Here is a 27,144-nt window from a genome sequence, read left to right on the forward strand (position 1 = left end):
TGGCAGAATTCCTGGTGTTTGCATTATCTGTATCATTTATTGACTTGCCGGAGTAACGCTGAAAATATTAAGTACACATTCAGATTTATCTCCCTGATACTTGAAAATAGAACACATTCAGAAACAGACTTTATTTTAGGATTCTTCCCAGGATTCCAACGTGTTTTCACATCTTGCTTAAAACTTATAATGTCCTTCTAAATCCAATAGTAATTAAGAGTTATCTTTGCTGTTGGTTTGATCCCTGGGTCAGGTGATCCCATGGATAGAAACTGGCAACCCACTCCTAGAGACTATTCTTGCCTGGAGAATTCCATGGACAGAGGAGCCTGCTGGGCTACAGTCCATGGGGTCGCAAAGAGTCAGACATGACAGAGTTACTAATACTTTTACTCTGCTGTATTTTAGAGAACTGGGGCATAGTACATTTATGATCTTGCCCTGAACATATTCCTAAGTATTATTTCATTTTAAAACCCTCCTGGAAAATCCCATGGACGGAGGAGACTGGAAGGCTGAAGTCCATGGGGTCGCTGAGGGTCGGACACAACTGAGCAACTTCACTTTCACTTTTCACTTTCATGCATTGGAGAAGGAAATCGCAACCCACTCCAGTGTTCTTGCCTGGAGAGTCCCAGGGATGGGGGAGCCTGGTGGGCTGCCGTCTATGGGGTCTCACAGAGTCGGACACGACTGAAGTGACTTAGCATAGCATAGCATACACTGGTAAGCTGCAGTCCATGGGGTCGCTAAGAGTCAGACATGACAGAGTTACTAATACTTTTACTCTGCTGTATTTTAGAGAACTGGGGCATAGTACATTTATGATCTTGCCCTGAACATATTCCTAAGTATTATTTCATTTTAAAACCCTCCTGGAAAATCCCATGGATGGAGGAGACTGGAAGGCTGAAGTCCATGGGGTCGCTGAGGGTCGGACACAACTGAGCAACTTCACTTTCACTTTTCACTTTCATGCATTGGAGGAGGAAATGGCAACCCACTCCAGTGTTCTTGCCTGGAGAATCCCAGGGACAGGGGAGCCTGGTGGGCTGCTGTCTATGGGGTCTCACAGAGTCGGACATGACTGAAGTGACTTAGCAGCAGCAGTCCCCCACTAAAAAGTAAATTCCACGAATCATTCATTCTACAAATGCTTATTGCCATGTTCCAATCACTATTCTAAAGACAGTTTTTCTCAGGTAGCAAAATACAAAATTTTGTGTCCTCATAGAATTTACATTCTGTTAAAAAGAGACAATAAGCTTAATAAATAAGTAAATCATAGGTGTGTTTGAAGGTAGTCAATCCTATGCAGAAAATAGACCATGAGGGCAATGGTTTAATGTTTTTTACATGAAAACCATGATGCTCAGAAGAATGCCTGGCTCAGGGGGGCACAATGAATATTTGTTGAATAAATGAGTGAATAAATGAATAGGTGTAGTTCGGCCTGTATGTTTGGCTTCTAAGGGTTTTCAATTTGCACTTTTGGACTGCTTTTATTATTATTATTATTATTTTAATAAGTGCAGCTGTAGAAATAATTTAACATGTGCCCTCCCTTTCTGTTCTGCTTTGCTCAAAAAGGTGGCATAGTATAGTGGTTAAGCACAAAAATCTCTGGAGCCAGGGTGCACAAATTCAAATCATAGCTTTATCACAAATTTCTAAAAACTTTAATTATATTTATAACAATTTTTAAACTACAGTCCTTTCATTAACTAAAACTTGAGGCTTTGCATTTTGAAGATCTCCCACTTACAGATATTTTCAATATTGTTTGTTAGCATCATCCTGATCATACCCTTGAGTTCTTGTATTCAGTCAACAATTTTGTGTCAGTTGTTTGCAAGAAACTGTCCTGGGTACTAAGGATATTGTATAATGATGTGCCAATCATAGATGGATATTAGAGTGTCTCTTCTCCTCTTAATCAGAAATTTGATATATCTAGATTCTACACAAGATGTGAACTTCTTGTCAGCTGGGACTGCCTCATTCACATCTAACATCCTTAGAACTTTACACAGTGACTGGTACATATAGACACACAGCAAATATTTAATGAATGAAAAAAATTTATTCTGTAACAACAGTTAGTTATAGGTGTAAAAGGCTCACCTCTGTCAATGGTTGGACATTCTGTTTGAAATATCTTTGGTCTGTCTAGACTAGGTCTAGACTCCCTTTCATACCAAGAGAGTCTGCATGGATGGAGGACCAGGTGACCTATGGCTTGGCAGGATCCCAGAATATGCTTCTCTGTGTTGGACATCAGCCAGCATGGGGCCAAGATCAGAGAATAACTTCTTCCATCCTTAGATGTGCTGTTCTAGCTCTCCGTTGTGAGCTGATTTTTCATTTCTGTGTTTTGGTTACATTTTCTTATTTCTTTTTTTGGAAGGGGCCTTGTTTTGAAAGTATGGTTAGTTAAGATGTCTCAGTCAAATAATAATTTATTAGCTATGATAGAATGATATCAGAAAAATAGCAAGCTCTTTGGCTGTTTATTTCCCTTGTTGTGGATAGAAAAAGTAAGCATAGAGATGTCTCAGTTGCTATGGATACCAGTCTTTGAGATGATAAAATTCTTTTAACATAATCCAGTTCAGTTAGGTTGACTTTTTCTTAAATATTATGTCTACCCAGCATACTCTTTTAAAATAAAAAAATTATATCCCTTTCTCCCAATATCAAAAAAATTTTGATATTTAATTTTTTAATTTTAATTTTTTAATTTTTTCTCTAATTTTGCCCTGAAAATTTTCATTATCTTACAGCTCCTCTTTTTTTTTTTTACAATAGAAAAGATGATTTGAAGAAATAGATATCTCTGGTTTTAATTCTATCTAAACAGGAAAACTCGTTTCATTGGTTCCACATAAGTACACACAAATGTCACAGTATGATTGACCCAGTTGTAATGTTCAGATGTTTTAAACTCAGTATTTGAGAACCAGATTGATTATTAAAAGGTACATAACTATTTCATTGGTTTATTGAGTCAGAATTCTTTAAAATAGAATCTCTTTAGGATGAATACTTTTGAACATAGCATTAAGTTAATTCATTGTTGCAGAGGGAAAAAAAGCACAAAATCTACAAAATTGTTGTTCAGCTGTTTAGTCATGTCTGACTCTTTGTGACCTCATGGACTGCAGCACGCCAGGCTTCCCTATCCTTCACCATCTCCTGAAGCTTGCTCAAATTCATATTCATTGAGTTTGTGATGTCATCCAACCATCTCATCCTCTGTCATCCCTTTCTCCTCCTGCCTTCAATCTTTCCCAGCATCAGGAAAGATTTTCTAATGAGTCAGCTCTTTTCTAATGAGTCAGCTCTTCACATCAGGTGACCAAAGTCTTGGAGCTTCAGCATCAGTCCTTCCAATGAATATTCAGGGTTGATTTCCTTTAAGATTGATTGGTTTGATCTCCTTAAAGTTAATCATTCATCTATTTTTCAAAAGGAATCATTAGAGTGGATTTATCAAAACCCTGTATGCTTTTGAACTCCTATTTTGGTGCCTCATTCTTCATTTTAATGTGTATATTTTGTGGGGGGGATTCATTATATAAATTTAAAATCTGTGCAGTAAACATTTTTCTGGACTGTTTTGCTAGAAGCTGCCATGTTGGAGATGAAAGGCCAATTGATGAATCACAACGCCGGGATGTTAGTCCCAACTCTGCCTCTAGTTGTGTGGCCTCAGATGAGTTATTTAACCTCTCAGATCTTAATTTCCACATCCAAAAATTAGAAGTCAGGCTATATAATTTTCCAAAGCCCCCTTGACATCCTAAAGTATCTACATTGCTTTGAAATTTATCCAAATCTCCAACTGATATCCGGCATCAAGGTTAGTAACTTTTTTAAATAGGCTTGCTGAGTTCAAAATGAAATAGAAAAGAGAAAGCTTTAGAAGTGCAAGCCTGCTAGCAAGATTTATTTTTTTCCAGTCCTGTACTCATTTAAAATTGTTTTAAATTTTCAGTGGAAAATAGGAATTAGACCACACTCAGGTGGATCATTTCAAACCCTTTATTGTTGGTGATACTTTCTCCAGATGGAAATTAAGTGTGTAAAAGTAATACTGGCTAATACTAACATTTATTGCTTTTACTAAATGTCAGACATTTTGCTAATTGCTTTATATGACTCTTCTCATCAATCCCAGCAGCAGCACTATGACACAGATATTATGATGTTTATTTTACAGACAAAAATGAATATAATAAGGTCTTAGATGGCTCAACTAATAAGTGGCAGGACCAGAATTTGAATTCATGCTGACTTTTAATGTCCAGAGGATATAAACTCTGTAATGCACAGACATTAAGATTTTATATGTGTGTGTGTTATACATTCTTCATGTGTCTCAAAATATGTCATAGTCTCCTGTACAGTGGTCCTTCTATGCACGCCTGATCTCAGTGAAAAGCACCACACTCATCAATAAACAACAAGATAGAAACTTGGGAATTAACTTCTCATTCTCTTATTTCCACTCCTTACAAATGCAGCCCATCACCAAGTCCATTCCATTTTATTTATTAAATAGCTCTCACGGTGGATTTATGGGTCAGGGTCCCAAAGCAACCCTGGCAAATTTGAAGTGTTTTGCCTAAGAGACTTTAATGAAGATACTATAGTGGTGTGAGAAAGCTCAAGACAACCTACAAGCAAGTCACCTACGAGCAGGACCTAGGGACTAGCAACAGTGGAATGCTGTTAGCATGTGCTATGAAATGAATTGTGTCCCTCCAGAAAAGGTATATTGGTGTCTAACCTCCAATGCTCACCCTCTTGCTTAAGACTTTAACTGGGTCCTCATTGCTCTTAAGGTAAAATACAAATTTAAAACTGAGCTGCAAGGCCATGTGGGGTCTGGCCCCTCACAAAAGACTTCTTTCTCACTCTTGCTGTGTGTGTGTGTGTGTGTGTGTGTGTGTGTGTGTGTGTAGCCTCACGGACTTCCTCTCATTACCTCTAATGTATTGTGCTCTCTCCCACCAGGGAAACTTGGTATGTGGATGCTTTTCCTTCAGCCTGGGTACAGTCCCCACCTTTGTTCCTATTGTGTTAGTCTAGATTTTTCTTCAGCAAACGGAACACTCCAGTCATCAGTCCTAATTTTTGAGTCATCTCAGGTTCCAGACTATGAGTGACCAAATCTTCAGCTGGTTTCAGTCTCCAGCATCAAGTCAGAGATTTTTCCTGAATAACCAACTGAGCTCAGAACATTGCAGAATAGGACAAGTCATCCTCATTATTCCCTATCTAGAGTTCCAACCTATAGGACCCCTGAGTTGAAAAAAAAATGATTTTTTTTAGCCACAGAATTTTGAGATAACTTTTAAAACTCAGTGATGCATATGTGCATAGAAAATGTTTGGGATATATATTTTAAAATATTAAGGATGGGTTTGTTTGGGACTGTAATTGGGATAAGATACATAGCAGGAAAGAGGAGGAGATGTTTATATGGTCAAGGAAAATTTTTGTTTACCATAACGTGAAGTAGAAGAAGCTTTGTGCATCTGAAAAAACCAGGGGTTCTAGAGAGAAACAGACATGGTGGAGTGAAGTGTTGGAGGTAGGGTGGGAGGAGTCCATGAGACCTCAGAGCAGGTTTTCGAGAGGAGATTCCACACCTTCTCTCCATTCTCACCATCGCCTTTGATATTCTGGTTTGGGTCAACCCAATGTCACTCCAGAGGGTCAAGAGGAAGAAGCAAGCTAGCAGAGTCTTTTGTTTGGGGGCTCTCTACAAGATGACCCTCTTTATTACAGTCAATTTCTGCAATAGCTGCTATAACCACAAACCAAAAATCAATACAATAGCTGTTGAAAAGCTATGAATAGATTTCATGAGTGATATATCATCCTCGCTCTGTAAAAACTCACAATGAAAAAATGAGTTCTAGTTGCTATTCCTCTGGCTTTTGTTTTCAGTTATACTAGAGACTAAAAGTTCCCAGAGACTAAAAGTACTCTGAGGTGAGAATAAGCCTGATACGTTCAAGTGGCTGAGGCAAGGTTAAAGAATCACAGATAAGAGGAAGAGAAATGAAATCTGAAGGTTAAGTAGAGAGCAGAATATGTAAGGCCTTTTAGGCTAAGGTAAATTTTGGATATTATTTTTAATGCAACAGACAACCATTTTAGGATTCTAAACTGAGAGGTGATATGCTCTGACTTACACTTTGTGCAGAACTCTCTGGAGTGCCATTTGGAGAGTATGAGCAAAGGGTCACCACTCAGGAGGTTGTTTTAGCTGTCCGGGTGGAGGTGTATGATGCATAAACCCAGACTGAAGTTTGGGCATGGAAAATGGAGATAAGTGGTTGGATAAAGGACATCCTTTTATGGTTGTGCTGTCGTTGAATAAAATGTGGGGGTAGGAGTAGGGGAGAAATCCAACGTGACATCTAGTTTCTGACTGGAGGGACTAGGTCAGTGGTGGTGCCATTTATTGAGATGGGGCAGATTAAGGGAGGAGGATGATTTGGAAAAATATGAAGACTTCTGTCTTGGCAATCTTAGGTTTGAGATTCCTGGAGCCATCCAAGTAGAAGTGTTGTAATGACTTTAATAGGGCCCCGTGATTCCAGTCCTGGCTCCATTTCCCTGCCCTCCCCTAACTCTCCCATTCTGTTCTGCAAGTCACTGCTCTGTTAATCTTTCTAAACCCTGGCTCAAATCATACAAGATCCTTGCTGAAAAATATGCAGCATGCCCTTATTGCCCTCTGAATCATGCACAGATACCTCAGTCTGGTTTTCAACCCGTGATTTACATTCTGAGTGTCTTCTTTCAGCCCTATCTCTTGCTCTACTGTCTGATTTAGCCAAACTGAATAGCTTTCTATTCCTCAAACACCTTGCATATTCCTGTCTCCAAATCCTGTCTCAAATTTTCCCCTTTACCTGCTGCTGCTGCTGCTAAGTCGCTTCAGTCGTCTCCGACTCTGTGCGACCCCATAGACGGCAGCCCACCAGGCTTCCTCATCCCTGGGATTCTCCAGGCAAGAACACTGGAGTGGGTTGCTATTTCCTTCTTCAATGCATGAAAGTGAAAAGTGAAAGTGAAGTCTCTCAGTCACGTCTGACTCTTTAGCGACCACATGGACTGCAGCCCACCAGGCTCCTCCATCCATCGGATTTTCCAGGCAAGAGTACTGGAGTGGGGGTGCCATTGCCTTCTCCGACCCTTTACCTGGAATCTCCTCAAACTTGATAGTCATAATCACTTAGGATTCAATTAAATTTATAAACTGTAAGCATATGACTCTAGACTTTTAAGGATGTTGGTATAACACTGAATTATTGCTTTAGTTATTCTTCTTAAGTATGTCTACCATTTTCCTGGCATTTAAAATGCATTAATATAAAGTAACAGTTTTAAATGCTTATTATTAAACAGTGAAGAGGTCATGTGGCTCCAAATGAATAGAATGAGAGGCATACATTTTTGAAGTTTCATTCAGTTCAGTTCAGTTACTCAGTGTTCGACTCTTTGCGACCCCATGGACTGCAGCATGCCAGGCCTCCCTGTCCATCACCAACTCCCCGAGTTTACCCAAACTCATGTCCATTGAGTCGGTGATGCCATCCAACTATCTCATCCTCTGTTGTCCCCTTCTCCTGCTCTCAATCTTTCCCAGCATCAGGGTCTTTTCAAATGAGTCAGTTCTTCTCATCAGGTGGCCAAAGTATTGGAGTTTTAGCTTCAACATCAGTCCTTCCAATGAACACCCAGGACTGATCTCCTTTAGGATGGACTGGTTGGATCTCCTTGTGGTCCTAGAGGCTCTCAAGAGTCTTCTCCAAAACCACAGTTCAAAAGCATCAATTCTTTGGCACTCAGCTTTCCTTACAGTCCAACTCTCACATCCATACATGACTACTGGAAAAACCATAGCTTTGACTAGACGGATCTTTGTTGGCCAAGTAATGTCTCTGCTTTTGAATATGCTATATAGGTTGGTCATAACTTTCCTTCCAAGGAGTAAGCGTCTTTTAATTTCATGGCTGCAGTCACCATCTGCAGTGATTTTGGAGCCCCCCAAAATAAAGTCTGTCACTGTTTCCACTGTTTCCCCATTTATTTGCCGTGAAGTGATGGGACCAGATGCCATGATCTTAGTTTTCTGAATGTTGAGCTTTAAGCCAACTTTTTCACTCTCCTCTTTCACTTTCATCAAGAGGCTCTTTAGTTCTTCTTAACTTTCTGCCTTAAGCGTGGTGTCATCTACATACCTGAAGTTATTGATATTTCTCCCAGCAATCTTGATTCCAGCTTGTACTTCATCCAGCCCAGCGTTTCTCATGATGTACTCTGCATATACATTAAATAAGCAGGGTGACAATATACAGCCTTGATGTACTCCTCTTCCTATTTGGAACCAGTCTGTTGTTCCATGTCCAGTTCTAACTGCTGCTTCCTGACCTGCATATAGGTTTCTCAAGAGGTAGGTCAGGTGGTCTGGTATTCCCATGTCTTTTAGAATTTTCCACAATTTGTTGTGATCCATATAGTCAAAGGCTTTGGCATAGTCAATAAAGCAGAAATAGATATTTTTCTGGAACTCTCTTGCTTTTTTGATGATCCAGCAGACTTTGGCAAATTGATCTCTGGTTCCTCTGCCTTTTCTAAATCCAGCTGGAACATCTGGAAGTTCACGGTTCATGTATTGCTGAAGTCTGGCTTGGAGAATTTTGAGCATTACTTTACTAGCGTGTGAGATGAGTGCAATTGTGCCATAGTTTGAGCATTCTTTGGCATTGCCTATCTTTGGGATTGGAATGAAAACTGACCTTTTCCAGTCCCATGGCCACTGCTGAGTTTTCCAAATTTGCTGGCATATTGAGTGCAGCACTTTCACAGCATCATTTTTTAGGATTTGAAATAGCTCAACTGAAATTCCATCATCTCCATTAGTTTTGTTTGTAGTGATGCTTTCTAAGGCCCACTTGACTTCACATTCAAGGATGTCTGGCTCTAGGTGAGTAATCACACCATCATGATTATCTGGGTCATGAAGATCTTTTTTGTACAGTTCTTCTGTGTATTCTTGCCACCTCTTCTTCTATCTTCTGCTTCTGTTAGGTCCATACCATTTCTGTCCTTTATTGTTTCATTTGTCTTTACTAAGAGCCATGAGAGCAAAACTCTCCACTCAGAAGTTCAAAATAAGTTTTGAAAGATTAAAAGGCTAGGGAATGATTTATGAAATTATCCAGTGGAAAGTCTGTTTCATAAAATAAAAGAAGGACATCAATATGAGTAAAAGAAAGCAGGGTGAGAGTGGGATTTTAGTAGTAATAGTACCCTGAATAGCAACTTAAATGCTAGCAGCAACATTCTTTCTATTATTGATGTGTTACTATTCCTGCTTTAGTGAGAGGCTCTGTGTTGCCTTTTGAAAGAGTTCACAAAGCCTTGGTACCTTTAACAGAGTTTTGTGCTCTGTGGGCTTACGTCATTATATCTACCAGAAAACACAGCTAATAATGAGAAACAAGAAGTAACATGGTGGTTAGGTGCCGTCCAGAATGTAAAAATAAGTCACAATGCTCACTGGAATTTGCCTATTTATATTCTGTTGGAAAAAACCATGTCACAACTATAATAGCTATAGGTTGTAGTTAGTAAATTTTGCCATCAATTATAAAATATTTTTAAATTCAGTGTTATGGAGGGTATTTATAGGCTCTACAAATGTATTTTTAAATGAAGTGTTTTGATCAGTTGCATCAAACATGACTAAAATAATGGTTATTATTTTTGAGTCTATGGCCAAGCTGACATAGAATAAATTATATCTATTGATTATCAAATTGAATGTGATTAAGACTCATAGTTCAACACAGATTGAGTTGTATAATGAGGACTGGGTAAGATCTTTTAGCCTGAGGGTCAGAATTCCAACCCCAGGTGTTAAAAATTATTCTTTGAATAGTTCTCCTATCCACTGGTGATGTTTTTTGAGACCTTAAATTTTCATTACCCCTTGAACATGTTAATTTAGTTTAGAACAGATGTGTGTGGCATCTGTGCACATATGTTTCCTGCAGAATTCTTGGGAGTGGAGGATCAGTATCCAACTTTGAAGCACATCTCTGATGAATTCACTTGAAATCAGTATTTCTGGATCTGAGAATTATACTACCACCCTATCTCTAAATCTGTTAGTGTTTTCTGTGGCAGGCAGGCATGCAATTTAATGAGTTGCCTTTTTCTTCCTCCCAGAGTTTTCCCCTAGCGCATTCCAGTTTTCCATCTGGGCTTGGGCTTGGGACTTGCTCATTTGTGGACCTGTAAGCTGGCCTGGCAGGCCCAGTCCCAGAGCTAGGCTTTCTTACAGAGCCAGCTTTGTAAGGGGGCCCCTTGACCATGGAGAAACCCATCAGAGCATGACGTTTTTTCATCAGCTTTTGGGAGCTCTGACAAATGTTCTGAGCATTTTCATCAGATGTTCTGACTTCCCAAAGAGGTTTCTATGGCTCCATAGTCAACATATTCCAATACTGACTTTGGAGCTTAGGAGAGAGCTCCAAGACATAATGTCTATTTTATATTCTTTTAAAAATCATTTCAGGAGTGATAGGAAGGTCACTTATATTTGAGAATGGCACTGAAGTGTCTTCTGCCAAGCCAGACATACACTCCTAGAGGGGAACCACCCACAGTCAGGGATTCATACTTATGCAGATAGTCTGGAGGTGAGTGGTGCTCACCACACCAGAGTCTGAAGTCAAAGTACTCCTGCCATCTGTCAGATGACCATGGAAAAGTAGGTCTAGGAAGCTAGAATATGTCACCCCAAACTATAACTGTGGGAGGCCAGAATATGCTAGCTTAATGGACTCTTTGGCATAAGGATTTTCTTGAGACACAGCAGACAAAGGAAAAGCTCTGAAAATAGAGTAGAAGTTACCCTTTGGTGAGGGAAACTTACATTTATAAAGGAAACTACCATTTGTAGGGGTGTCTCTTTCTGGGTACCAGGAAAAGAAAGGTTGACTAAATCCTCAAAGACTCTAACTAATGGAGAAGGCACTTGCATCTGCATGACAAATCTTACCCTTGTTTACTGTACTTTTCTGATCATTTTCCTATAACTCGCCTCCCCTCCACCATTCTTACTTTGTTTTAGCTGAAGATGTATCTAAGCTCAAGTTCTAGCCACCTCTTTGAATTTACTCATCCCTGAGTTTTTCCCATGTAATATGAGAGAGATACATGTTAATAAACTTCTGTTTGTTTTTGTCTTGTTAATCTGTCTTTAATAAGAGGGGTCCCAGTCAAAAAAGTAGAAGGGCAGGAGGAAAAATGTTTCCTCCTACTCCACAGGGATGTGACAAACCTGTCTATTGTCACCTGCAAACTGACCTTTTTGGGGTGCATATTTCAAAACACATAGATATTTTTCTACTTCTCCTATCTGGGGAATCAATCAGTTTAAAAAAAAATCTCAAAGTGATTCTCTCAAAATCCCAGTCTGTAACCACTATATCTGTCCTAAATCTCCCCTGCCATGTCTATTATGAACTGGTGCAATTTATTGCAGGGCTACGTCACCTTGGAAACATAGCCAGTCATTGGGTTACAGTTCAACAACCATTAGTTTCCAGAGATAGTTCACCACTCATTTAAACATAATTCAGGTTTTTATAATAAAACCTAGACGTTATTATAAATATACATTATGAATAATTAAGAATTATGGAGCTCACTCCTTGTAGGACACATGGACTAAGTATTTTGATTGCATTATCTTACCCTCATGAAATCTCTCTTTCATAGGTGCTGTGTTAGTTATGCCAGTTTTACAGAGGAAAATTAGGATTCAGAGAAGGTACCTTGCCCAACTAGTAATTGGTAAAACTAGATCCTAAACCGAAGGGTATCTAAGACCAAAGTATGTGACTTTAGCTACCATGCTGTGTTTTCCTCAAATACAGGAAAACACAGTGTGTTTTCTGGTTTGTTTTTACTTTCCAGTCAAAATCTGAGCTAATGTTTTCCATTTCCCTGGCTTTTAGGAAAGCATTTGGTCCCCGCGTTCTTCCCTATCTTTGGGTTTCAAGCAGTCATTGGGAAAACATAATTAAAAGCAAAATCTCTCAATCCAAAAAATCTTGCCACAAAGATGTAAGAGAAGGAGACAATTTTAATGTTGAAAAAGCATTAAACCAGAATGTGATGGGCACCACAGGCAACCCACTGAAGGGATTGCAAAGGCAGAGGGCAGTCTCCCTCTTTTCTGTAACTTGAGTGGCAATTACACTAGATAGGTTAGACGCATCTCCTCCCAGGACACTGGGGGATAAGCCTTATTTTTCTTAAGGATTACATTCCAAAGAAATGGCTGCTGAGTCTTTGATGAAATTTTTGAGTCGTGAGACTGGCATTTAAAGTCATTAAGAAGTATTACATTCCTCTGAGAAGGATAGAGAAAGAAATTGTGAAAGAAAGCAGAGGGGAGGGAGGAAAGCCTCTTCCCTGATTTTCACCAGGGAGAATTAGACCCCTTATTTTCAATTTGCATTTGTCTCTTACACTATCTAAATCTTTACTCTTTAGGATTACACTAAGCATGACCCACCTTCTCCATACTCCTGGATTTGGGGTCAGTACCTCTCAACTGCCCCTGCTCCAAAAATTTCCTGAAGAGTTCTCACTATACCACTCCACCTAGGATTTCACTTCTCTGATCTCTCAGTTGTCTCTAAAGCAGCTACCACTCTGAGACAAAGGTTTCCTTAGGAATAACATTAGAGTGATCCTTAGCTTCTCTTCAGCTGAATTTACATTTCACTCACTCTGGGGGCTGGACTGGGAAAACTCCCAAATACACATCCTGTGGAGGACTCAGCATTTAGTGACTCAGATTATAGTTTCTGGAAGATGTCAACCTCAAGGAAGAATTAGGAGAAAGATCAAAGTGGCCTGTCAGACAGAGATCTAGCTTCCAGTTAAGTGATCAGAAAATATGCTTAATTTACTGCCTGAGCTTTATATAAATTAAGCCTCAGTGAAATCCCAGGATTATGTAAGGGAGGAAAAAGTTTTCCTCTTCCTTCATAAGTTTCCTGGCTGAGTCTGAATGTTAAATTGACAAAGATTAACAGAAACCAGAACAGGGGGAAAGCATGCAAGTTTATTTAATATAATTTTTATGTGATTAGGAGCTTTAATTAAGGAAATGATCTGAAAGAACCGTTAAACCTGAGTATTTTCATGCTAGGTTTGATGATGACTGCACGTTTTGAGGAGGAACGGGTAAGTTAAGGACTATCAGATAAGTGTAGTAAGCTGAGGGAAACTTAGCAAGGCCTGTTCATTCAGATTCCTCTCCGTGCCCTCTGTCTTGGAGATCAGGATGCTTCCTTCCTCTGGTAGTAGAGAGGGCACCTTTTGCATGATGGTCTTATAACCTGCTTTAGGGGAGAAGGGTAGGAAGTCACAGAGAACAACTTGCTTCTACTGTTTTCTCAACCTCCTTCAGTCAAGGTGCCATATTTCAGGGTTGAGTGTTCTGAAACCCGTCATTTACCATGAATTGCATTGTCCAACATAGGAGTGCATCTTCCGAGTGTGCCTCCCCTCCAATCCTTTTGAGAGTTTGTATCCCCTTAGCATTTCTTTTACATACAGAACTTTTTTTTTTTTTTTTAAACACTTGATTTCATCTATCGATGAAGTGATATGATGCTGAAGGGGATCAGGATATGCCATCTCAAAGTATGTCACTTTAGCATAAGAATTATTTTCAGCTGAAGGCATTTGAGTTGCTGAAATCCCTTATCTGCCTCAAAGCAGTGCCTCAAATCTCATCACTCCTTTAGGCATTCACTTCCTTCTGTGATGTTCTATGTACAAGTAAATTTAAAAACTAATGAATTTATATGCCTTCTCTCCTGTCTATCTGTCTTTTGTCTTTTAAGTTTAACTTATAGGCTTCCCTGACACTGAACCTAAGATGGCAGAAGAAAAGTATTTCTTCTCCTATGTCTAGGATTTGCTTCAAAATAATGTGGAAGGAGAGAATGGGTGGGAAGGAACTGGCAATGGGTTGATGATTGGTGGAACTGGTGATGCCTACTTTTGTATATATTTTACATTCTCCATACTTTTTAGTTAAAAGAAAAAGTTCTAGGTTGAATTTAGGTTAAAAATTTAGTTCAGTTATTTTGTTTCCAAGTATTTGCTGATTTGATTTCCTGTTTTTGGTTATGATTTTGATTATTTGGATAACAACAAAGAAGAATTTATGGTTGAAAATTCACCACAAGATGTTTACAGGAGATAGCTAGTTGCCCACACATAGAGTAAGTATCCCCTACGTGTAAACCCATGACTATTGTGTATTGAAGGCCTGCAATATGTCAGACAGCATGTGCAGTGCTTCATAAACACTATTTTGAATCTTCACAAAAACCTGTCAGGTAGGTCTTATTTATCTCCATCTTCCAAGTGTGGAAACTGAGACTCTGAAGTTTGTTGGGGTTGTGTTTGTATGTGTGTGTTAGTTGTTCAGTCGTGTCTGACTCTTTGTAACCCCATGAACTGTACCCCACCAGGCTCCTCTGTCCATGGAATTCTTCAGTCAAGAGTGGATTACCATTCCCTTCTCCAAGGGGTCTTCCCAACCTAGGGATTGAACCCAGGTCTCCTGCATTGCAAGTAGATTCTTTATCATCCGGGCCACCAGGTGGGATGGTGGGATGACCATCCCTTAGCTGGGGGTAAACCCTTAGCTGGGATTACCCAGTCAGCAAATGACAGAAATTGTATTCAAACCCCAGTTTGTTTCCCTCCACTCTCTGTTCCTTCATTTATCTATTTGACAAAGGTTTATTGAATGCTTGTCATCTTCCAAGCATTATTCAGAGCCATGAACTTAGAAAATGCAATCTCTGGCCAAATCAGCAGAACCTGCAATCCTCTCTTTTTACCCTGAACCACTTCCAACTCAGGGATTTTATTTGACTCTGGGCATGAAAGCAGATTCTGACACTAACCTTCTCCCAGCTATATGGAAAGCCAAGGTACAGCAAAGTTATTGTCAGGGAAAATTATCCAAGACTTGGAAATATGCAAAAAATATTATTGAATGTCCTTTCAGTAGGGTGCTAGGCACTGTATAGTTGATGCTTTGAGGATTAGCTGGTTACATAGAGGGAATTCTTTTGGTTGTCTTTTGATTGATGGATATTGTACAATTTCATAAGGATAGATGTTCTTTTGTAGAAAACTGTTGCAATGTAAATAATTCTGGCAGATAGCAAGAATGTAGAGACAATGGACTTATGCACTGCAAAAAAAAAAATCATCCTAAACACTATATTTTATTACTTGATATAATGTTAACCAGACTTCATCCTATTAGCAAAATTATGTCAGCCTTCTTGATTGCCAGTGACTGGCTGGTTTGAAGAAGTCAGGGGCCAAATTATGGTAGGTTCTGCACATTGAGAGAAGGAGTCAGGATTTTACTGAAAGTGTGATGTGAAACCATTGAAAAGATTCAAGCAGAGGAATAACATAATATGAACTATCCTTGCTAAGAACACTGAGGCTGCACAGTGTTCTGAAGTCAGATAGATACAGGGCTTTGGGAAAGTCATTCCATCCCTCTTGATCACAGATCCCTCACCCACAGAGAAAGTAAAATGACAGCTGCATGCAAGATTGAAGTGAAGATTATACAGGGCTGGAGACATGCAAACCTACCCTTCCCAAGATAAATCATGAGTCACTTACACGAGTGTGTCTGCACTAAGCCAGGCTGGGCTGACTTAACCACTAGAAGCATCCAGGTGGCATCTTCTGAATGATCCTTACTTTCTCTCTAAGGGAGAAGGGGTCATGGAGGTAATTAGCCTGGGTAGAGGGCAGGGGTGAAGGTGAGAATAAGAATTTATTTAAGCTCATGCTTTATGAGCCTTGTCAAGTCTGCAAATCTAGATTGAATAAGGAACAGCTGAACAGAGTTTTTGTTTTGTTTTAGTAGACAAATGTGAAATATTCCTTATTCTAATTCTTGTCAAAGCCAGAAGGAAGAAAGGGAGGAAAGAAGGAAGAGAAAGAAGAGAAGGGAAAGGAAGGAGAGAAAATGGAAAGATGCTCTACATTGTAGAGAGGTTTGAGTTGAAGAACTTTTCTCACGCATAGGTTTCTTGATCTTCTTTTTTGAAGATTTCTGAGTACTGACTTTCTATTTCTTGCTTGGGGCAGTTCTTTAGGCCTAATTATAGGAAAGGAAAACCTGGCCTAGAAAGACCCTGAAAAGAGAGAAGAAAGAATCTTTGGTTCCCAAGAATGCCTAAGGATTCTCCTTATCCTTTACTGGTGGGGTGTCACCAGAGCTATCTTGTACCTATAGAGTGCCTGATGCCACAATACTTCCATGAGGTTAATATGATCTCTCTAATCAAAAAAGATGTTTAAACTGAGGCCCAGAGCTTGAATAATACATAGCTGGTCAGTAGTATGGCTAGTACAGACAACAAATTCTACCTGTCTCCAAATCTGACACTCTAAACCTCATGCTAGGTGTGTAACAGCATTTTTGTATGGTTTGTTTTCTATGTGAGATATTGCCAGAAACCAGCAGTTAATAAGGCACATCTTGGATTTATGCTCTATATTAGCTCAGGTCAGATTTTGTATCATTATATCTGACAGCTATTTCTCTGCTATGTGATCATTTCTGTGATCTTAGGAGAGTCTGTCGTACTACCCATGAACTGACAGAGTGGGATATGAGGCATTAAGACTGAGGAAGGGATGTGTGTGTATGTGTGTGTGTGTATGAAAGATAGAGAGAAGCTCTGTGTGTTTTGGGAACAGGGAGCATATGCATATTTTAATTTTCAGAGTTGTTGTTGTTCAGTCGCTCAGTAATGTCCGACTCTTTGCAGACCCCATGGACTGCAGCACCCCAGGCTTCCCTGTCCTTCACTATCTCCCCGAGCTTGCTCAAACTCATGTCCATTGAGTTGGTGATTCCATCCAACCATCTCCACTTCTTGTCATCCCCTTCTCCTCCTGCCTTCAGTCTTTCCCAGCATCAGGGTCTTTTCCAATGAGTTGGCTCTTCTCATCAGGTGGCCAAAGTATTGGAACTTCAGCTTCAGCATCAGCCCTTCCAATGAATATTCAGGATTGATTTCCTTAGGATTGACTGATTTGATCTTGAAGTCCAAGGGGCTTTCAAGAGTCTTCTCCAACACCACAGTTCAAAAGCATCAATTTTTCAGGGTTCAGCCTTCTTTATGGCCCAACTCTGACATCCATACATGACTACTGGAAAAACCATAGCTTTGACTAAATGGGTCTTTGTAGGCAAAATAGTATCTCTGCTTTTTAATATGCTGTAGGGGTTGGTCATAACTTTCCTTCCAAGGAGCAAGGGTCTTTTAATTTTGTGACTGCACAATCACCATCTGCAGTGATTTTGGAGCCCAAGAAAATAAAGTCTGACACTGTTTCCCCATCTATTTGCCATGAAGTGATGGGACTGGATGCCTTGATCTTCATTTTTTGAATGTTGAGTTTGAAGCCAGCTTTTTCACTGTCTTTCACCTTCATTAAGAGGCTCTTTAGTTCTTCTTCACTTTCTGCCATAAGAGTGGTGTCATCTGCATAACTGAGGTTATTGATATTTCTCCCGGCAATCTTGATTCCAGCTTGTGTTTCATCCAACCTGGCATTTCACATGATGTACTCTGCATATAGGGAGAAGGAAATGGCAACTCACTCCAGTATTCTTGCCTAAGTAATCCTGTGGACAGAGGAGCCTGGTGAGCTGTTGTCCATAGGGTCACACAGAGTTGGACACTACTGAAGCAACTTAGCACGCGTGCATGCATTGGAGAAGGAAATGGCAACCCACTCCAGTATTCTTGCCTGGAGAATCCTGTGGACAGAAGAGCCTGGTGGGATGCTGTCTATGGGGTTGCACAGAGTTGGACATGACTGAAGTGACTTAGCAGCAGCAGCAGTAACTCTGCATATAAGTTAAATAAGTAGGGTGACCCTACACGGCATGGCTCATAGGAAGGGGATGACAGAGGATGAGATGGTTGGATGGCATCACCAACTTGATTGACATGAGCTTGAGTAAGCTTCAGAAGTTGGTGATGGACAGGGAAGCCTGGCGTGCTGCAGTCCATGGGGTCGCAGAGATTCGGACCTGACTGAGCAACTGAAGTGAAGTAGGATGACAATATATAGCCTTGTAGTACTCCTTTCCCAATTTTGAACCAGTCCATTGTTCCATGTCTTGTTCTAACTGTTGCTTCTTGACCTGCATATGGATTTCTCAGGAGGCAGGTAATGTGGTCTGGTATTCCCATCTCTTCAAGAATTTTCCATAGTTTGCTGTGATACACAGAGTCAAAGGCTTAAGCACAGTAAATGAAGTAGAAGTAGATGTTTTTCAGAGACAGTGCAGTAATTTATCATCACATGAATTCTGGTCTGAGTTAGCCCTTTGTATTATTTAGCTTACTAGTAAGTTTCTATTGGAGAAGGAAATGGCAACCCACTCCAGTGTTCCTGCCTGGAGAATCCCAGGGACAGCAGAGCCTGGTGAGCTGCCGTCTATGTGGTCGCACAGAGTCGGACACGACTGAAGCGACTTAGCAGCAGCAGCAAGTTTCTACTTTCATTTGTTCCAATCATAGCCATTTTTGTAAATGACTAAAGCAATTGGCTCCTTAGTTTATTTCTCCTCTTGAGATATATGCAGGAGAAAGTAGAGTAAAACAGTTATTTTTGAAACTAGCAAGGGAATCTCTTACCTTCCTCCTTATATCTTTAAAAGAGGCATCTAAAATCAGCCTTCTTCTCTGGTTAGTTCTTGCATATTTGCCTATAGAAGGGAGACACTAATGGTGGTGTAAGACAGTAGGCTGCCAAGGCTGTATTCCACCCAAAAGCCATGTCATCACAACTCAAACTCACTCCTCAGCACTGGACCTTATTCGTCATGAGTCATTGGTTGTATATGGACAAAATCCACTCAAACCAACTAAATCAAAATAATTTATTGAAAGGGCAAGGAGATGTTTTAGAATACTTTAGGGTAGGGATGCAGCTAAGGCAAGAGCAGAAGGTAACCACAAGAGTGTATCTCTATGTCTGCTTCATTTTTCTTTCTTTCTTTTTACAGTCTAGTTTCCTCTACTTGTTCGATTTATCTGATAGAAAAAACTAGTTTTCCCCACAGCCTTTGAGTTTCAATGTTATAGCTGTGATTCTCCAGGAAAATTTCTCTCTGTCACTGTCTGTGTCACACCCCCATCCCCCTTCTTTCTCCAGGTCTGCTTTCTTAGAGAAGAGACTCTGATTTACTAATCTGTGTCAGTTGCCCACTCCCAGGCCAATCACCTATGTCCATGGTATTGGGAAGTTTATACTACAAAGCAAGGCTTCACAGAGCTCGGTGGCTGTGACCAGGTGCAAAGGGTGGGGGTGGGTGTACATGTGTTGACTTGGGAAGGTATATGTAACTGTGCTTCTTGGGATTTCTAGGAACTATGCAAGTAGATGGCTATATAGTGGTTGGTCTGATCAGACAGGCTGACCCTCATAACTAGAGCCCTGTGTCTCATGATTGTGATGTAGTCTATTTATTTCCTATACCTTTAATAGTGGTTCCATGTCATCTCATGAGAAACATTCACTGTAACTTTAAGGAGGCAAAAATGGAGCAGCAATAGCTTCCAATGATGAGCTTAAGAAAGAAAAACAGTTCTGGGAAAGGGAGTACATGATTTCCTACAATTTTCTTTTATTTCAAAGTTCTAGAAGCCTCTAATAGTATGACGCAAATTAAATAAAATTTGTGTCCTCCATGGCCAGCACAGGAGGACAGTTCTCCCAGGTGAAGGGGCTGGACCTCATGGTCCTAACTCTTTTATTATCATCCTTCTTTCAAGAATCTCCTATTATTTTCCAGTTACCATCATTTTATTTGGGTTGTGTGTGATATTTAGTGTTTCTTTTTATGGATGGACACTTGATTGCCCTGACACCCTAAAACTCAGTGGTGACAAGGTTGGTAACTTCAAACAATATGAGAAATGAGATAATGTAACTTATAAAACATGGTCACCCTTTATGAACATTTGAAAGAGAGTGCCTTCCATTTCCTTCTGGTTGTATTTCTGTCCTTGCTTTTCACAGTAACGAGATGTGTGATGAGCTTATGCAAAAAAAGTGCTGAGTTCCATCCACAAGTGAATGTTACTAGAATATCAGCTGTTCTGTGCTTAGTCATTCAGTTGTGTCCAACTCTTTGCAACCCCATGGACTGTAGCCTACCAGGCTCCTCTGTCCATGAGATTCTCCAGGCAAGAATACTGGAGTGGCTTGCCATGCCCTCCTCCAGGGGATCTTCCCAACCCAGAGATTGAACCCAGGTCTCCCCTATTGCAGGCAGATTCTTTACCATCTAAGCCACCATGGAAGCCCAAGAAAACTGGGCTGGATAGCCTATCCCTTCTCCAGGAAATCTTCCTGACCCAGGAATCAAACTAGGGTTGGGTAGAATATTCCTACTTCACCCACATGGTCTCTGTCATCATGTATTTTTAAAAAAAATATTCTCTCTGAAGTTCATTTTTGTCATTTTATTTGTTTTCTACTGCTGCTATAACAAATTACCACAAACCTGGTGACTTAACACAAATTCATTATTATATAGCTCTGGAGGTTGGGTTTCCCTGGTAGCTCAGTGGTAAAGAACACACCTGCAGTTCAGGTAACACAGGAGACCCAAGTTCAATCCCTAGGTTGGAAAGATCCCCTGGAGAAGGAAATGACTACCCATTCCAATATTCTTGTCTGGGAAAGCCCATGGACAGAGGAGCCTGGAGGGCTATAGACCATGGGGTCCCAAGAGTCAGACACAACTTAGCAACTAAACTACCACCACCACAGCTCTGGAGGTCAGAAGTCCAAATGGGTCTCACTAGGATAAAATTAAAGTGTTGAAAGCCTTCCTTTCTGGAGGTTGACAAAGGGAGAAATATATGTACGTGTTAATATTTTACCTTTTCTAACTTCTAGAAGCCACTCATATCAGTTGGCTTTTGACTCATTTCTTCTATCTTCAAAGCCAGCAGCAATGTTACAGCCCTCTGACCCTTCTGTGGTCATGTCACCCTCTGATCACAGTTAGGAAAGGGTTTCAGATGGGTTTAAGAACCCAAGTGATTGGGCCCACATGGATAATCCAGGGTAAATGCCCAATCTCAAGGCTCTAAACTTAATCCTGTCAGCAAAATCCCTTTTGCCATGTGAAGTACTGAGGCATATTTCCAGGTTCTGGGGGTTAAGACACAAATATCTTTGGAGGGCCATTATGTGGCCTGGTCATGGTCATGAGAACTGATTTTAATTAGAAGAAAAAAATTCTATGATGGACATAAAATGACTGAAACCTCTTCTGTCTTCCAGGGAATCGATATAATTCTCCATAGTAGATTGAAATTTTTTTTACTTCTGTTAGGAAAACAGTCATCATTGGATCTTAACAGGCCTTTTTGTTATTAAAGAACTTCTTAGACTTGGATAAGATGGGAAAGATTCAGAAGAAGAAAGTTACTGAAAATTATAAAGTAATATGGACTTTGGACCATAAAGAAGGCTGAGTGCTGAACAATTGATGATTTCCAATTGTGGTGCTGGAGAAGACTCTTGAGAATCCCTTGGACTGTAAGGAGATCCAATTAGTCAATACTAAAAGAAATCAACCCTGAATATTCATTGAAATGACAGATGCTGAAGCCGAAGTTCCAATACTTTGGTCACCTGATGCAAAGAGCTGACTCATTTGAAAAGACCCTGATGCTGGGAAAGATTGAAGGCGGGAGGAAAAGGGGACGATAGAGGATTAGATGATGAGATAGCATCACTGACTCAATGGGCATGAATTCGAGCAAACTCTGGGAGATAAGGAAGGACAGGAGGAAAGCCTGGGATGGTGCAGTTCATGGGGTTGCAGAGTTGGACACGACTTGCTGACTGAACAACAACAACATAGATATATATACCCAATATTTATCATGAATACTTACAACCCATTTACACACCCAAATTAACCTCTAATTTAGACTCTCCAATGTGACTGAAATTACAAATTTTCCTCGGTTTTGTCAACTTTTAAAAAAGAGAACATTGCTTTTGACCCCACTTAGGTTATACAGGTGAAGTCTACGTGGAGCAGGACTTGGAGAGCTTCCTTTGTGTTAGTTGGAGTTTATAGGGATTCTTTCTTATTCCCTGTTCTTTTGGGAATGCATACCCATGAGACCTTGCTGCCTTTGGAGTGGTAAATTATCATATGCAAGCACATGTGTGGGGAGCAGGATCATCTCTGGAACTTTTTCCACTTGCAAGATCAAAACTCTATACTTTAAAAAAAAAAAAAAAGACTACTCCCCAGTTTCTCCTCTCCCCAGCCCCTGACCACCACCATTCTACTTTCTGTCTCTCTGATTTTGGCTATTTTAAGTATTTCATGCTTGTGGAATCATGCAGTAATTTTTTTTTATGGTAAGCTTATTTAACTTAGCATAATATCCTCAAGGTTTATCCATGTTGTAGCCTGTGATCAGATTTACTTATTTTTTAAGGTTGAATAATATTTTATTGTATGTATATACCACATTTTAAAAAAATCCTTTTATTTGTCAATGGACATTTAGGTTACTTCAAATTTTGGCTGTTGTAATTCTGCACTATACCTGCATGTATAGTTATCTCTTTAAGATCCTATTTTAAGATTGAATTGGATATATACCCAAAGGTAGGGTTGCTTAATCCTATGGTAGTTCTATTTTTAATTTTTCTGAGGAATTTCCATACTGTTTTCCACAACAGCTGCACCATTTTCCATTCCCATGCACTATGCACAGGGTTCCTATTTTTGCACATTCTTACCCAGTGTCTCTTATAGCTGGGTTTTCATGTGACTTAACTGATACCAAGCAGAGGCTCCTGAGAGATGTAGAAGGCAGCAGTGCATGTTGTGAGCTTCTGGGTGAGCATGGTATGTAGATGTTCAATTTTCTGTGACTGAGGTAGCTGAGGTCCCAATGGCTGGCACTTAGCTTTGGGCGTGTCAGAAGCAGAACATGAGACATCAATTCCACTTGCAAGGAGAGCAGCAGAAGCAATGGGAAGCCTTCTGATTGTGGCAGCAAATACATAGTATTGTTCTAGAAGTTATTCCTGGAAGCTCATCATGGTGTCTATATCTCCAGCTCTTCCAGTGATTTTGTAAGCACCTAATTCTAGGAATGATGGAGGGCGCAGGCATCACATGGTAAAACTTGATCCTTCTACCTTCTGCTTAAACTTATAGGAGGGGTTCCTGTTATCTGTGACTGAGCCCTGACTCATATAGACCCTCCACGGTAGGAGCTGCAATGCAAAATAGGGGACCTTTCAATGCTTTTGTTTCCAGCTTTATGAGAGAATGGAATGGAGAGAGGATTCTCTTGAGAATTCTCTGTCTAAGAGAGAATGGAATCAACACAGACTATAGCATAGATAGAGACAGAGTTTAAGTAAGACTGAATTTAGGTTCCCACTATCCAGGAGGCCCTACAACATACCTTACTAGTTAATAATTTGGTTTTACAACCTACTTGTGATTACATGTGCAAAGTCACTTCAGTTGTGTCCAACTCTTTGCAACCCTATGGACTGTAGCCCATGGAGACCCATGGACTGTCCATGGGATTCTCTAGGCAAGAATATTGGAGTGGGTTGCCATGCCCTCTTCCAGGGGATCTTCCCAACTCATGAATCAAACCCGTCTTTTGTGTCTCCTGCATTTGCAGCCGGGTTCTTTACCACTAGCGCCACCTGGGAAGCCCCCTGTGATTTCATGAGATATCCCCAAATCCTTACTATGAACTCCACCTTTTGTTTAAACTAATTTGAGATGTATTTCTGCCACTAGCCAATAAAAAGCTGAATTGAATTGAGGTGCCTTGGAGATGTTACTACTGTATTATAACTTAAAATAATTAGTCTATTAAGTGAGACTTCTTCTCGATCCTCCCAAATTTAGTGTTATCTGTTCTGATCATTTAGAGTTTGGAGTAAGAAGGTCAAACCCAAGGTTAGGGCTTGTGTCCTCTCTGGTTCACAGCTACAGCCATCATCCCACCAGATCTTTCACTCCTGGAAAATCACCTCAAATTAAGGAGCCTACTGTTAGCAGGTTAGAAATCTGTAAAGTGTACAAGTAGCATATAACGGGCACAACTGGGCCACCAAGCAAACTGCTCCAGTCAAGACAGTGCCGCTTTCCTGCTGGAATGTGGTGCTGTGCCTTTGGAAGCAACTCTCCAGGGTGGCAGTTTCAAACTTAGGAAGAGGAGCCTGTCCTTCACTGAAACCCAGTGGAGCAAAATACAACCCCAAAACCAAACACATCCTGTCCCAAAGAGCGGCCTATCTGAAACTTCAAGCAAAATGTTTTTGTTAGCAACTAGTAACTGACTGTTAACTAGTACCCTAAAGCCTTGCCCATTTCCACCACTGGGTGGCAGCCAGTTTCCAGGTGCAGGCAGCTATGGGAGACAGCTTTCCTGGTGTGTGTGGCCACCATGTGTGTGCATTTTTGTCTGGAAAGATCCCTTACCCTACCCCTTGCTGAAAGCACTCGTCGGGTGACCATGTTTCTCCATGGGATCCCTGCTCCCTCTGTTACTCCTGCTTTTCAGATCCTTTGACTTGCCCTTGTAGGAGCCAATCTTTGACTCGTCAATGATCCACCAGATGTGTTCCTCTAAAGGTGAAGTAAGGAAGATATGACATCACTGGCAGTGAGGTCTGGAGTTCAAAGATCCTACGGACTAAGAACATAGTGGTGAAAGAAAAAAATTAATTGCATTTCATCAAAGAAAGTGAAATGTCAATACATAGGATGGAAGAAAATATTTGCAAACCATATATCTGATAAAGAACTAATATCCAGAATATATAAAGAATTCTTACAACCCAACAACAAAAGACGACTCAATTTAGAAAATGAGCAAAGGATATAAATAGACATTTCTCTATGTCCAAATGGCAAATAAGCACATGAAAGATGCTTAACATCATTGAGAGGTGGTCCATGCATGGTGGGGAGTGGTGCTTATAGTCTTATGGGGGAAAGAGACTAAAATCAGTAGAAACATACACATACATAAACCCTATACATAATCAGGAATTGGGCAGAAATGAGGATAAATTTTCGTACAAAAGATGGACCTTAAGCAAAATTTAGTTTGCTAGGAAAAGTGGGCTGAGGAGAGCCCCTCGGTATGTGGAGGAACAAACCAAGGCCAGGGCTCAGTGCACCACAATACTAATGCAGATGCCAGGCTGGCCATTCCTGTATGAGTATTTGTCATTTTCTGGGCCTCAACTTTCCAGATTGCAAAAGAGAGGGAGGTGGATTAGACAATATCTATAGCCGTTTAGGGCGCTGCCTCAGTGGCTTGGCGGTAAAGAATCTGCCTGCAATGCAGGAGATGTAGGAGATGTGGGTTCGATCCCTGGGTCAGGAAGATCCCCTGGAGGAGGGCATGGCAACCCACAGTGGTGTTCTTGCATGGAGAATCCCATGGACAGAGGAGCCTGGCAGGCTGCGGTCCGTGGGGGTTGCAAAGAGTTGGACACAACTGAAGTGACTAAGCACACATGGCCCTTTAGGGTTTTTACAAGTTTTTTTTCCTGTTATAGTGGAAAATGGAATTGGTTTAATAAGGGAGGAGAGTCTTGGGAAGAGAACTATAAAATTTATTAGCAAAAGCTAAATTCTCTGATTGGGGGCCACTCTTGGTATCCAAAAAGGGATATTTTACAGGTTTATTCTTATGGGTGTTTGTAGGATTCAGGGATGTTTATGTACCTGGTTGAAGGAGAGGAGGAATGGAATTCCATATACATCACTGATATTTGATTAAGTGATCTAATTGATTCCACCAGCTGCCCAGGTATATTTGTGCCTGAGATCGAAATTGAGACTGTGGAAGCAAAATGTTGGGAGGAAATATGGCATTTTAAAAGAACATCTCCTTATACTTTTTTGTAGCCTGCATAGAGACAGAGACAGAAAGTAGAAGATGACAATGCCCTTACGTAACTAGAACTCAGGGCTGACTCACTGACCATAGCTTTCCCCCGTAACTCTCCACTCCTTCATTCCTGCCAGATCACCTTCTCCTTTATATCACTTCTCATCCCTCTGTCATTCTTGATTCTTAACACTCCTTCAGTCCTCTTTGACTCCACTTGACTCACTGAGTGGACTGAACTCCAAATCAGTTGTTTCCTCACCCCCAACAATTCTCAAGTTATTTGTCTCACCATCTTCCCACCCTGTCTTCCAACTCAATGGGAGCTCCCTCAATCCCCCTCATCCCTGACAAGTTTCACCCTTGCTTTCTTTTGGGACTTGCACCCTGGGAGTTTGTCTCTGTCTTTTCAAACCTCCTTTTCATCTCAGCCAAAATTCCACCATGCCGTCTAACAAGACTACTTCCTGACACCTGTCCCTTTAATAATGCTATACATCTGTATATTTTGTCCTTTTCTAGTGGCATTTTCCAGTTTACAAAAATAAACCACTTTTTTTGGCCCAGGTTTAATATTCAGAAATATTAGTAATAAAAATAAAATGTACTTAATATTTTAACCCAATCTCCTAGTTATTGTTGAAATTTGAGGGAACAGAGCTTCAGATCAAGTTGCAGAGTAGAAGGACACATTTTGAATAGCAACCCCAACTCATAGGGGCTTCAACATTAAATGAAAATCCTAAAGAGGGGCTGGTCACAGGGAAGACTTGACTATGATTCGCTGATGTCATCAAGAACCTGATTGCTGTCATTTTGTCTTTTTCTCCTTCCATGGTGTCCACTTTATTTAAAATGAGCTCTTCTTATGGTCCCAAGATTCCTGCAAGCATTCAATGAACTGTAGGCTTTTTATACAGGCCAGAGAAACTTCATTCCAGCCTCCCCAGCCAAAATCCTGATGTTTACTCTGACTCGCCTGACTCAGGTTGTGTGCTCATCTCTGACTCCTGTGGTTATGGAGGAAAATGTAATGATT

The sequence above is a fragment of the Bos grunniens genome, chromosome 8 (genome assembly GCF_055505025.1).
Source record: "Bos grunniens cultivar Pamir isolate PY7600 chromosome 8, Bosgru_T2T1.0, whole genome shotgun sequence".
NCBI classification, from domain to species: Eukaryota; Metazoa; Chordata; class Mammalia; order Artiodactyla; family Bovidae; genus Bos; species Bos grunniens.